Source organism: Parasteatoda tepidariorum, chromosome 8, assembly GCF_043381705.1.
Source record: "Parasteatoda tepidariorum isolate YZ-2023 chromosome 8, CAS_Ptep_4.0, whole genome shotgun sequence".
Taxonomy (NCBI): domain Eukaryota; kingdom Metazoa; phylum Arthropoda; class Arachnida; order Araneae; family Theridiidae; genus Parasteatoda; species Parasteatoda tepidariorum.
The window spans coordinates 13,568,219-13,580,829 of NC_092211.1; the positions used below are offsets into that span (position 1 = coordinate 13,568,219).

At 28.6% G+C, this 12,611-nt stretch overlaps 1 long non-coding RNA gene across 1 annotated transcript; it reads right to left on the reverse strand.

The window, feature by feature from the left end:
• Positions 1-1,519: 1,519 nt before the first annotated feature.
• LOC139426213 (uncharacterized) lies at positions 1,520-9,398 on the reverse strand. The gene is made up of 3 exons (XR_011637417.1): positions 8,893-9,398; positions 4,333-4,484; positions 1,520-1,670 (listed from the first exon to the last, which is right to left on the reverse strand). It is a non-coding gene; the product is annotated as an uncharacterized lncRNA (long non-coding RNA).
• Positions 9,399-12,611: the final 3,213 nt, after the last annotated feature.

The following is a 12,611-nucleotide window of genomic DNA, read 5'->3' on the forward strand; positions in this document are numbered from 1 at the left end:
ATAAAGAATAGTTTTTTCTTTAGAAATTATTACAAGTTAAATATATTTCTTACTATTCGAAAAGAGATATAAACTAAATTTTCGATATTGATCCGTTTGCTCCAATTGAAATGCTCGTAGTTGTATTTGAAATTAAAATGATCTTTCATTAAAAATATTAAGCAAACCACATTTATGAAAATTATTTTTTAATTTATATTATATTAACTGAAAGAATTATTTTAAATGGTAATTTTCATTACAGTTAAATTGGTCATTTGAAAAAATATATTGAAGTTATTAGCTGTTGTGCAAAATTCAGTTTTTTCCCCCTAAACTGTTGCGGTATATCTGTAAATTTTTTGTAATTCTAAAATCATGATGTTTGCACTCTAGTGACTGCCCAGTAATTAGAAAAAAATATAAAGACATTGTATACGGAGAAAAGAAAACTTTGATAAAATTACTGCACTTCATGAGAATGGCATTTCTAGTTAAAAAAAAATATATCTCACATAATTCTGGTTAATAAAACCAATAAATACAGTGATTAAACCATGGTATGATAAAACTATCAAATTTTACCATTTTAACCAAATTTTACCCCATATGGTAAAACCGTACGTAGTTATTAATTTTACTAATACTCTTACCACAGCGCTTCGGTAGAAATTGATGATTTTTTAGTGTTTCCAAAGAGCCGGAAACATGGTAAATGTTACCATTTTCTGGAAAGTTTGACCATACTTTTATCCTCAGTGTATATATCTAAGTGTATTTGTGTTTTTACGAATTTTCAAGATTCACAATTGTCTTATGAACGAAAAAAAATCCATTCAACTCTTAACAGTGCGAGAGTGTAGGCTCCAACAGTAGTGTTAAGTATTTAAGGTGTACGTGTTAAGTATTGATTAAGTTAAAAGTCAAGTCCTGGATAAAAATATAAAGCGTAAAAAAATACAAACTATATAATATTTTCATCAAGCTTAAAGAAGTTAAATAAAGCTGATTGGAAATCAAAAGCTCATTTAAATTAGCAATTCAGCGTGTCAAGTAAATGCAAAAACTAATTTTTTATTTTTCAACGTAGATGCTCATTTACTTGGTTAGACTGTTTTCCAGGTCTTTAATAGCATAATTGTGCTAAATTATTAGCATGCTCTTATTACAAAATAAGCATAATCTTTATGTTTGAATGGATAATCTAATCAGCACAATCATTGTTACCTGCAGTAAATCATATAAATGACTGGTTGTGCTAACATTTTCATTGCTTGTTTTATCATTTTCAAATAAGTAACTATTAAAATAATTTGCATTTGACTGCAACAAGCGTCTAATGTTAATCCAATGTGAAAATATCGCTTGTAATAATTCTAAAGAAAAATTTAAACATATGTTGGTGGCGTTTATTGATAAGTAAGGGTTTATTTGATAGTATTTCGTTTATAAAGCGGTATATTTGATTGTATTTCGTTGTCAGCATCTTAACACACTAACGCAAACATACACTTACAAATTTAGTATTTTAGTATGTCCAAAAATATATTACATTGCAATATCATCCCTTAATAAACAGAAAGTGGAAACTTGCTGCAGCAGTAATAACACTTATTTGTGTCAACATCCCTTTCTTTTCCTCTTCATTAGTGAGATTGTTAGCCAGGAGCGTATATTTGTTCAACCTGAAACTAATTTTTAAAACATTATTTTTTTTCATGACAGCGAAAATGTATTTAACATGCAAAAAATATGCAGAATGGACAAAACAAAATTGAACTGTATAACTTTTGAACTAATGATCGATCTTCACGTTTTAAGACTGAATTTTAATGATTTGAGGGAATGACCTCAAATATGCTACTTAATTAGTTGCGGATGATGTTTCAAGTTAAGAAATCAGACATAAAAGCGTATTCTCTCTGAATAAACGTATCTTTTTTGACGGATCCCTGATATTTTTGGATTCGATGGATCATAAATCTCCTGATTTAGCTTTTCCCACTGCGCACTCAACTATTCCAGTTATGGACCTTGCTTGCCCTGCTAAGCTAAGCTTTTGTTATCTTTACCAAAAGCAAGATTATTATTTCACTACTGGGCAGTTTAGAAAGATTTGAGAACGACTGCAATTCAATATTGAGATTTCCAAAACTAAATATTTTCAATTACAGCAGCTGGGTAATAAATATGAAGGTGTTACTCATCAATAAAGTCTCCTGGGAATTTTTGGTGGCACAAAGAAGCCATTACCAACTGATGCAACAGACAGAGACATACGCTCTGATGAAATGGGAAAAGCTCGGAGTTATTCTAATATATTTCAAGGAATTGACGAGCAGTTCCGAACGCTGTGAGCAGACACTGAGGAAGGGGGGACAGAATGAACTATTTTAAGAGAAAACTTCGACCTCCCGAGCATGGTCAGCCGGATTTATTAACAAATTCTTCGAATTAAAGTTTGATCCGGATAAGGAGACGATTGGAAATTTTTGCAAATTAGTCAATCATGAAAGAAAACAAATCAATGATGCAAGTTTTGAAATGCCTGAAAAGCTTCCATGCTTCCTATTAATTAGAAGATTACCAGCCAATTATGATTACTTAGTTCAAATACTTTATCGAGAAGAAGGTAAAGATTTTATGATCACATTTACGAGTTGAGAAAAAGAGCTCCTAATCGAATCTGGAAGGGTACAACAAACGCGGAATGACAGGAGAGTGGACATAGTTGACCATGTCCATACTACTTCATCTACTAGAAAACAAGTCTATCCCAAGTTGCAAGGAATTAAGAACAGTGGTAGCTTACTGGGCAATGATAAACCAACAATGTGTTCCTACTGTAATAAGAAAGATCATACAGTGGAAAGATGTTTTCTAAAGAAAAAAACTACGAAGCGGAATTCTAAAACTCTAAGGAAGCTTTATATACATGTGTGCCTATGATAAGAAAGGATGTTGGAATTCACCATAGGAAAAACAAACAGTTTGATGAATTCCAGATTGATTTTTATACCTAAAGAGACTGGTTCACTAATATCATGACTTTGAATCCTTATCAAGCTCTTAAACGGTTACATCTTAAAGTTTGCATTATTCTAGGTTACATGTTGACAATCTTCACCCAGGAGAAGATTTTCTCGTATTTGTCTGATTGACATAATGCTTTAAACAATTTTTTTTTACTTATTTAAAAATAATAAGACGTAAAAAAAAAGAACTTTTAAAAAGTTAAAAAAAAGGGAGCCAAAGTAGTGTATGCTTGTTTCACATCATCTTTGATAAGATCGGTAAAATATATTTCAAAAGCTGCGAAATTAGAAAACCACGAATACAAAATACTCTTAATAATTTAATAAGTTTTAAGCAAATGAAATCAATGTGGAACAATGAGATAAGTCACATCTTAAAAGGATGTTGACAACAGAACTAAATAACATTTGCTGATTGCGTTTTCTGAAAGCTTTACAAGTTTATTTACTCTAAATTTTAATTACAAAACTTTCAATTACAGTTTTTTTTCTATTGTTTCGTAATATGCTTTATAAAATGTTAACAAATTAAAATTAAAAATAGTGCGTGGAGTCCCTCCGCGCGGAAGAAGTTAAACTTCGCAACCTGCGACGTTAATTGTAGAAGAATCAGCAGTCGTAGAAGGATCACCAGTTCTATTCAACGACTCTTTTTCCTGCTCCGCTCGCTTCCGTGCTCTGTAATCACGGTAATATTGTGCATTTTTCCCTCGTGAACCTCTTGAACCAGTGGAAGTGCTTGTGGTTACCTCATCGTCTCACCCTGAAAAATGTATTTGTATTAATAATGTATGTGAATGCATCATAATGTAATTTCAGAAGAGAAACAATCAATTGATATTCACAAGAGACGTACCTTGACATAACCTTAAATCCTTCGCATCGTCCGTGGTATTGCTTTTCCTCATTTTTACAATTGTTATCCACTAGATTTGAAAATACGAAATACTACCCTATTAAATTATATGTGTATCAAAACAAACTAAAAAAATATTTATAGAAAAAACAATACCTTTATGACTTTTATTATTTTAATGCCAGTGAGAACAAAAGCAATATGGAAATGAATGAGGGAAAACTGGATCCTACCACGTGATTTCCCGGCCAATAAAAATGTAGCGTTAAACGTTTAACGCAACCTTGTTGGAAGTCGCATAAGAAGTATAACTTCAAAAAAATACAACAAAAGTTTCTAATAAATGCGCAACAACAATAGTTAAAGTTAAAAATGACAAGTTACGACAAATATTAATGGTAAATGGTAACGGTGGTAATATTAAATGGTAATAATAAATGATTAATGGTAAATAGTACTCACGGGATCACTCATCGTTGCTGGAGTTGTACCTGCTGGCAGTGGCTGAATATCTATAGGGTCAGTGGCTATCACAAAACAAATAAGTGAAAGAATCAGGAACAATATGTACTGAAACATTGTCGTCCTCCTTTTTCCTTTCAAAATGTCACGTTCTACAAGAATGCAAACTAATGTAGCTGTTAGCAACAACAAATACTGAAAAAGTGATTAAAAATACATTATCTAAATAATAAATAGTTAGTAAATTAATGAAGTCGAATGATAAAATAAATAGTAAATAACAAGATGATTGTTGAAATAAATAATGTTATGATTGTTGAAACAAATTCTAATAGATTTGTTAAATACGATTGATACAATAAATAATGACAGAATTGATAGAATAAATACTGATAGAATTGATAAAATAAATAGAAAGGAGATTGATGAAATAAATAATATTACGATTCCTAAAATAAATAATAATAGAATTGATAAAAAATATTCGATTGTTGAATTAAATAATAATAATTGTTAAAATAAATAGCAGTATGTTTGTAAAAAATAAATAACACTAAAATTGTTTGAATAAATAATAACAGGATTTGCTAGACTTAGTGATAATCGCTTACTCGTGATAAAAGTAAATGATTCAGCTGATTGCTTTATGCGCCATACAATTCATATGGATTGTGACCGCCTGCAAAATTGCTCTATTGATTCGAACTCTTTTACAAGCTACTAACTCTAGGGAAACTAAGCCATCCTTTTGTCATATCTTGCAATTTTGATGGGCTACTTATTGACAATAGACGTCGTCGTAACTGCAGATGTTGGTTAAGACTAATAGTAACCGACCTACTCCCGAAGGAGTTTTCGGATAAGGGTTTCACCTGTTGTCACGTAAACTAAACACAACAAAATTACAGTAAAGTAGAATTGAAACCAAAAGGATTGATACACATAAGAAAAATCACAATATCGAAAAGATCAAACAGATAAAAATGGAACAGAATTCTCAAAAAAAGTTAAAGCAGCCTAAAACACCTGAATGAGTAAAATTTAACAAAATAAAAGCGTCAAAAATGCAGGTAAAAACGTATAAAGAGTAAGGTCAGGTAACATCAAATGGTAAAAATATGAAAAATCACATTAACATATAAGACACTAAAAGAAGATGAATAGAATAACTAAAATAGTCAACTAAAAGTTCGAAAGTTCAAGGGTCCCCCTTTCAAGGCTAAGTGCCTGTAGGATAAAAAATGTTCTAAGGTAAATCAAAGTTTCTCTAAAAAGGATAAATATTCAAAGATGACACCAGGTAAGACTGAAGGTGCTGAAGTTCGCTAAGATCCAAAAATTTATTTCGCATGTCCCTTGTATGATGAGAATGTTATTCCAAGGGAAGGACAAAGTCACCAGAACACGGTAAGTGAAGAGGCAAGTACTAAAAAGCAAATATTAAAGCGTGGAAATCTAAAAGCCAAAAGGTTTTTTTTTTAAAAAAAGTTGTTAAAAGAGAAAAACCAACTTTTTTTAATCAACTTGTTGGTTAAAAGAAAAAAAAATAATTATAATATGATTTGTAAAATTAATAATAATTGCATTTATTAAATAAGTAATCTTAGCATTGCAGTAATAAATACTAAAATGTTCAAATCTTCAAATTGGTACAGTTATTTTCAGGCCCAAATAAATATATTCGTGAAATTATAATATTAATATGGTTAAAATAACTAGATATAGATTGGATTTGCAATTATATCATAATTAAATTTGTATATTAACTGTCTCGATAGAATAAAATGCAATAGAACTCCCTAAAAATATAATTATATAATTTTACTATGAATTATAGTAAAATTATTTAAAACATGACAAAAGAATTATAAAATAAACAACATGATAAATAAATAAAAATTCTTTCCAATACAATAAACACTATGATTGATAAAAAGTTAATATTATTGATAAAATAAACTTACGAAAACACTAGAAAAAAGTTAAATAACCTGAAAATTAGCTAAATGCATAGTTTAAGCGCTGAAGTAAAACTGCCAGAAACAAATATGCAAACTGACATAAGTTATCGAAAATTAAAAAAAAAAATTACATTTCCCCGTCAGTGGTAATGTTTAACAGTGGTATTCTTATTTCTCCAAACGGCATTTAAATTTCAAGCCTTTTAAATTTATTAAATTCTAATACTCGAATACTTTATGCCAATTATCATCAATAATAATTATCTTTGGATAAACGAAGTTTATATTTATGTTATATTTTTCTTCTTCAAATCGCGCTTTAAAAGTTCTCGAGATATAACGAAATACGCAGAAAGTAAAATTAACATTATGGGATCCAATCTTTGGAACGCTTTTCTAACCTAACTGAGGAGACAATATTTCCCAGATTACCGCTACCCCCCGGATTTCTGTGGTCAGAAATCCGAATCCGTCGAAGAAAAGGTATGTTTATTCAGAGAAAGTACGTTTTTGTGTCTGATTTCATATTTCAAAATATCGTCTGTATTCATTAATCAGCATATTTGTAATCACCCCTTCGAACTATTAAGATATAGTCTTAAAAGATCCGATCATTAGATCAGAAGTTTTTCATATCGATTTGTTTATTTTTTGTTTGGCGCACTGTAAATCTGTATTATATAAAACGCTAATACGTACGTATGTATCAATAAAACCGATGATATTTCTTTTCTCGCGTTGGCAACAGTTTTCATTTTTAATTGATGGGCTTCGGCGCGCAAGAGCACGTAGTGAGCATCATATGGCTAATCGAGTGAATTCTCACTGAATTATCAAAAATATTCTCACAAAATTATCTTCATCGAAGCCGATGCATTACATCCGGCGTTTAGTACTATTTCGTATATTGTTTTACAACACATGGTTTTAGCTCTCTGGTGGGAAAGACTTTAAAACAAAACTTACAACAGTTACTTTTCTCAACAACTGAAATTTAGAATAGTGTGATTAAGAAAAATATGTGAACTGTTTGCAATTTCAAATTAATATTGAAATGTACAGGTTTAGAATTTTCTACAGTGAAAAGTTTTCGGAACTTCAGTGTTCAAAAAAGTATACAAAAGCTAGACGTTAAGAACGTATCCAATGAGCGAGCAAAGCAAGCATCGGATCGAAGCAATCCGAAATGAACTGCGACAGCAGTTCCGGGGGTTGGCGAGCGTCAGCGAGCAGGGGACGAAGCCACCTAGTTAATTATATATTTGAGTACACATTCAAAACATAGAACAATTTTGCCTGGGTCTCAAAATTAGGAAAAGAAAAAGAAAATGAGGCCTTTGCCTAAAAAAGTTAAAATCAGTCTTTCCACATTTAATTGGTATTTAGAATAGACTTCAGATTGCTAACCAGTTTTATTTAACTTTTTAACGTAAATATTCACATAATTGGTCATGCTGTGATCTATTTCTTGATCTATTTCTTCATTAAGCTAAACCATTTTTTTAAATGTTTTTTTATCTTTTTTTTATTTTTCATTTTTTTGTTGCTTTACTATATTTTGTTTACTATTTTAGATTTGTGTATTCTTTTAACTAACAGAAATTTATAACAAAATTCGTTTTACTTTGGCAAAAAAACCCTTGCAAATGAAATTTATTGTCTTGTAGAATCAACAAGAGCAAATGAGTGAGCAGTTTGAATTTGACGAAGATGCTAATTTGAGCATCTAATTTGAGAACCGCGATGGCTTAGGGGATAGACTGTTCGCCTTCCAATGAGGTGCACCGGGTTCGGATTCCCAGCAATGGCTGGTCGAAACCAATCCGCATCCGACATGAGCCGACCACAGTGCTGACGTGAAATATCTTCAGTGGTAGACGGATCATGGGTTAGAGTCCCTTTGCCGTCAGGGTAACCGTGGGAAATTTTCGTGGTCTTCCTTTCCATATAAGGCAAAGGTGAGTTAGTTCCACCAAAACATCTCCACGAAAGGCAAATTTCGTTCAATACTTGATCCAGGAGATCCCTTGTCTTCTGGATTGGGTTCAGAATTACAAGGCTATGGAGCTGAACATTAGTAGTCGTAAACCCAAAAAATTGGGTCGACAGTTCAACGACGGATATAAAATAAAATAAAATTTGACTCATTATCCCTCTAAAGCATCATTGGTAATTAGTACTAGACTATTAGATTAATTATTGTTTTTTTTTTTAATGTCAGCAAATGTACTAAAAATTTTAATAACAATTTCACTGCGATACCACAAGAACGAGTAAGAAGCAAAAATTAAATCCGCTCTCACTTAAGCAACTTGAGTTAATTATATTTACATAACTCATATTGTTCTGTTTTGATTTTTATATAATTGCTTAGAATTTTTACTGTACGATTTTTAATCTCGAAAAACTTCAAATTCTGTCTTTTTAAAAATACAATTTTTACAATTGAACTTCAATTGATTAACATTCAATGAATAAAACCATTATTTTTATAAATGATCTTTGGAATATGGAACTTCAAAAATGATTGTTTAAAAATTGTGCACTAAAACCAGGCAACCTGCTTCCAGACAAAAGAAAAAAAAAGGGCGTAACTTACCTATGTTCTATATGGGATTTCAGATTCGCTTGTATTAACTTTATATAATGCTGAAAAAGAAATAAACTGATTTTTCCAATTGAATTAATTGAGTTTTATATTTAGACAGCAGATATGCCTCGAATGAAATGACTTACGAATGATGCATTGGCACAACTATTAACATGATGTCACGGCTTTGTTGATTTGATAAAATGATATTATTTTTTATACTCTCGAGATTTCATCTTTACCTTAAAGGTTTTTTCATCTATTCTAGGTTTTTTGTAAGTATTTTATTAGAAAATAATTCCTAAAGGGCTTTCAAAATGGAACATTTATTTTCAGTGTTAAAATTCTCTTTATTGTATGATACCTATGTATCCAAAAGACAACAGAATGAAAAAATTATATTAAATTAAATTTTATACTCTCGAGATTTTGTCTTTACCTTAATGGCTCTTTAATCTATTCTAGGTTTTTTATAAGTATTTTATTAGAAAATAATTCCTAAAGTGCTTTCAAAATGGAACATTTATTTTCAGTGTTAAAATTCTCTTTATTGTATGATACCTATGTATCCAAAAGACAACAGAATGAAAAAATTATATTAAATTAAATTTTATACTCTCGAGATTTTGTCTTTACCTTAATGGCTCTTTAATCTATTCTAGGTTTTTTATAAGTATTTTATTAGAAAATAATTCCTAAAGTGCTTTCAAAATGGAACATTTATTTTCAGTGTTAAAATTCTCTTTATTGTATGATACCTATGTATCCAAAAGACAACAGAATGAAAAAATTATATTAAATTAAATTTTATACTCTCGAGATTTTGTCTTTACCTTAATGGCTCTTTAATCTATTCTAGGTTTTTTATAAGTATTTTATTAGAAAATAATTCCTAAAGTGCTTTCAAAATGGAACATTTATTTTCAGTGTTAAAATTCTCTTTATTGTATGATACCTATGTATCCAAAAGACAACAGAATGAAAAAATTATATTAAATTAAATTTTATACTCTCGAGATTTTGTCTTTACCTTAATGGCTCTTTAATCTATTCTAGGTTTTTTATAAGTATTTTATTAGAAAATAATTCCTAAAGTGCTTTCAAAATGGAACATTTATTTTCAGTGTTAAAATTCTCTTTATTGTATGATACCTATGTATCCAAAAGACAACAGAATGAAAAAATTATATTAAATTAAATTTTATACTCTCGAGATTTTGTCTTTACCTTAATGGCTCTTTAATCTATTCTAGGTTTTTTATAAGTATTTTATTAGAAAATAATTCCTAAAGTGCTTTCAAAATGGAACATTTATTTTCAGTGTTAAAATTCTCTTTATTGTATGATACCTATGTATCCAAAAGACAACAGAATGAAAAAATTATATTAAATTAAATTTTATACTCTCGAGATTTTGTCTTTACCTTAATGGCTCTTTAATCTATTCTAGGTTTTTTATAAGTATTTTATTAGAAAATAATTCCTAAAGTGCTTTCAAAATGGAACATTTATTTTCAGTGTTAAAATTCTCTTTATTGTATGATACCTATGTATCCAAAAGACAACAGAATGAAAAAATTATATTAAATTAAATTTTATACTCTCGAGATTTTGTCTTTACCTTAATGGCTCTTTAATCTATTCTAGGTTTTTTATAAGTATTTTATTAGAAAATAATTCCTAAAGTGCTTTCAAAATGGAACATTTATTTTCAGTGTTAAAATTCTCTTTATTGTATGATACCTATGTATCCAAAAGACAACAGAATGAAAAAATTATATTAAATTAAATTTTATACTCTCGAGATTTTGTCTTTACCTTAATGGCTCTTTAATCTATTCTAGGTTTTTTATAAGTATTTTATTAGAAAATAATTCCTAAAGTGCTTTCAAAATGGAACATTTATTTTCAGTGTTAAAATTCTCTTTATTGTATGATACCTATGTATCCAAAAGACAACAGAATGAAAAAATTATATTAAATTAAATTTTATACTCTCGAGATTTTGTCTTTACCTTAATGGCTCTTTAATCTATTCTAGGTTTTTTATAAGTATTTTATTAGAAAATAATTCCTAAAGTGCTTTCAAAATGGAACATTTATTTTCAGTGTTAAAATTCTCTTTATTGTATGATACCTATGTATCCAAAAGACAACAGAATGAAAAAATTATATTAAATTAAATTTTATACTCTCGAGATTTTGTCTTTACCTTAATGGCTCTTTAATCTATTCTAGGTTTTTTATAAGTATTTTATTAGAAAATAATTCCTAAAGTGCTTTCAAAATGGAACATTTATTTTCAGTGTTAAAATTCTCTTTATTGTATGATACCTATGTATCCAAAAGACAACAGAATGAAAAAATTATATTAAATTAAATTTTATACTCTCGAGATTTTGTCTTTACCTTAATGGCTCTTTAATCTATTCTAGGTTTTTTATAAGTATTTTATTAGAAAATAATTCCTAAAGTGCTTTCAAAATGGAACATTTATTTTCAGTGTTAAAATTCTCTTTATTGTATGATACCTATGTATCCAAAAGACAACAGAATGAAAAAATTATATTAAATTAAATTTTATACTCTCGAGATTTTGTCTTTACCTTAATGGCTCTTTAATCTATTCTAGGTTTTTTATAAGTATTTTATTAGAAAATAATTCCTAAAGTGCTTTCAAAATGGAACATTTATTTTCAGTGTTAAAATTCTCTTTATTGTATGATACCTATGTATCCAAAAGACAACAGAATGAAAAAATTATATTAAATTAAATTTTATACTCTCGAGATTTTGTCTTTACCTTAATGGCTCTTTAATCTATTCTAGGTTTTTTATAAGTATTTTATTAGAAAATAATTCCTAAAGTGCTTTCAAAATGGAACATTTATTTTCAGTGTTAAAATTCTCTTTATTGTATGATACCTATGTATCCAAAAGACAACAGAATGAAAAAATTATATTAAATTAAATTTTATACTCTCGAGATTTTGTCTTTACCTTAATGGCTCTTTAATCTATTCTAGGTTTTTTATAAGTATTTTATTAGAAAATAATTCCTAAAGTGCTTTCAAAATGGAACATTTATTTTCAGTGTTAAAATTCTCTTTATTGTATGATACCTATGTATCCAAAAGACAACAGANTTTGTAGATATATATATATATATATATATATAAGCTAAAATATTAAGAAAATATGGAAAATAATAAAAAATAAGGACAAGAGAAGAAAATTATTAAAAAAATATTTTTCAAAAGTATTTAAAAAAATATAATTTTTAATTATCTAAAAAACCCCAAAAAGAAATTGAAAATCCGGAAAACAAAACAAAGAAAAGATATAATCTCTTTATCAGCCCACACGATTATATCCGCAAAAAGGAGTGCTTTCTAATATTGTATTAATATAGCCAAAGCAAAATAATCAATACAATAGTGTGAGGAGCCCTCAAAAAAATTGAAACGAAATTATAACCCATTAAGTAAAAAATATATACGAAAAAACAAACAAATATATCAAGCAAAAAACAGAAAATAAAATGTAAGGAGATTAGAGAACAGTATACGGATGGAAATCTACATAATGAGGAGTGAATTAAAATGAACTTACGCGTACCGGAATCTTTCAAGAATGATTTAAAATATTTTTGTAATAAGATTTGCCAGATTACAAAATATGAAAACAGAAGCATAAATAAAGTAATATCTTATGGCACGTATAAATAA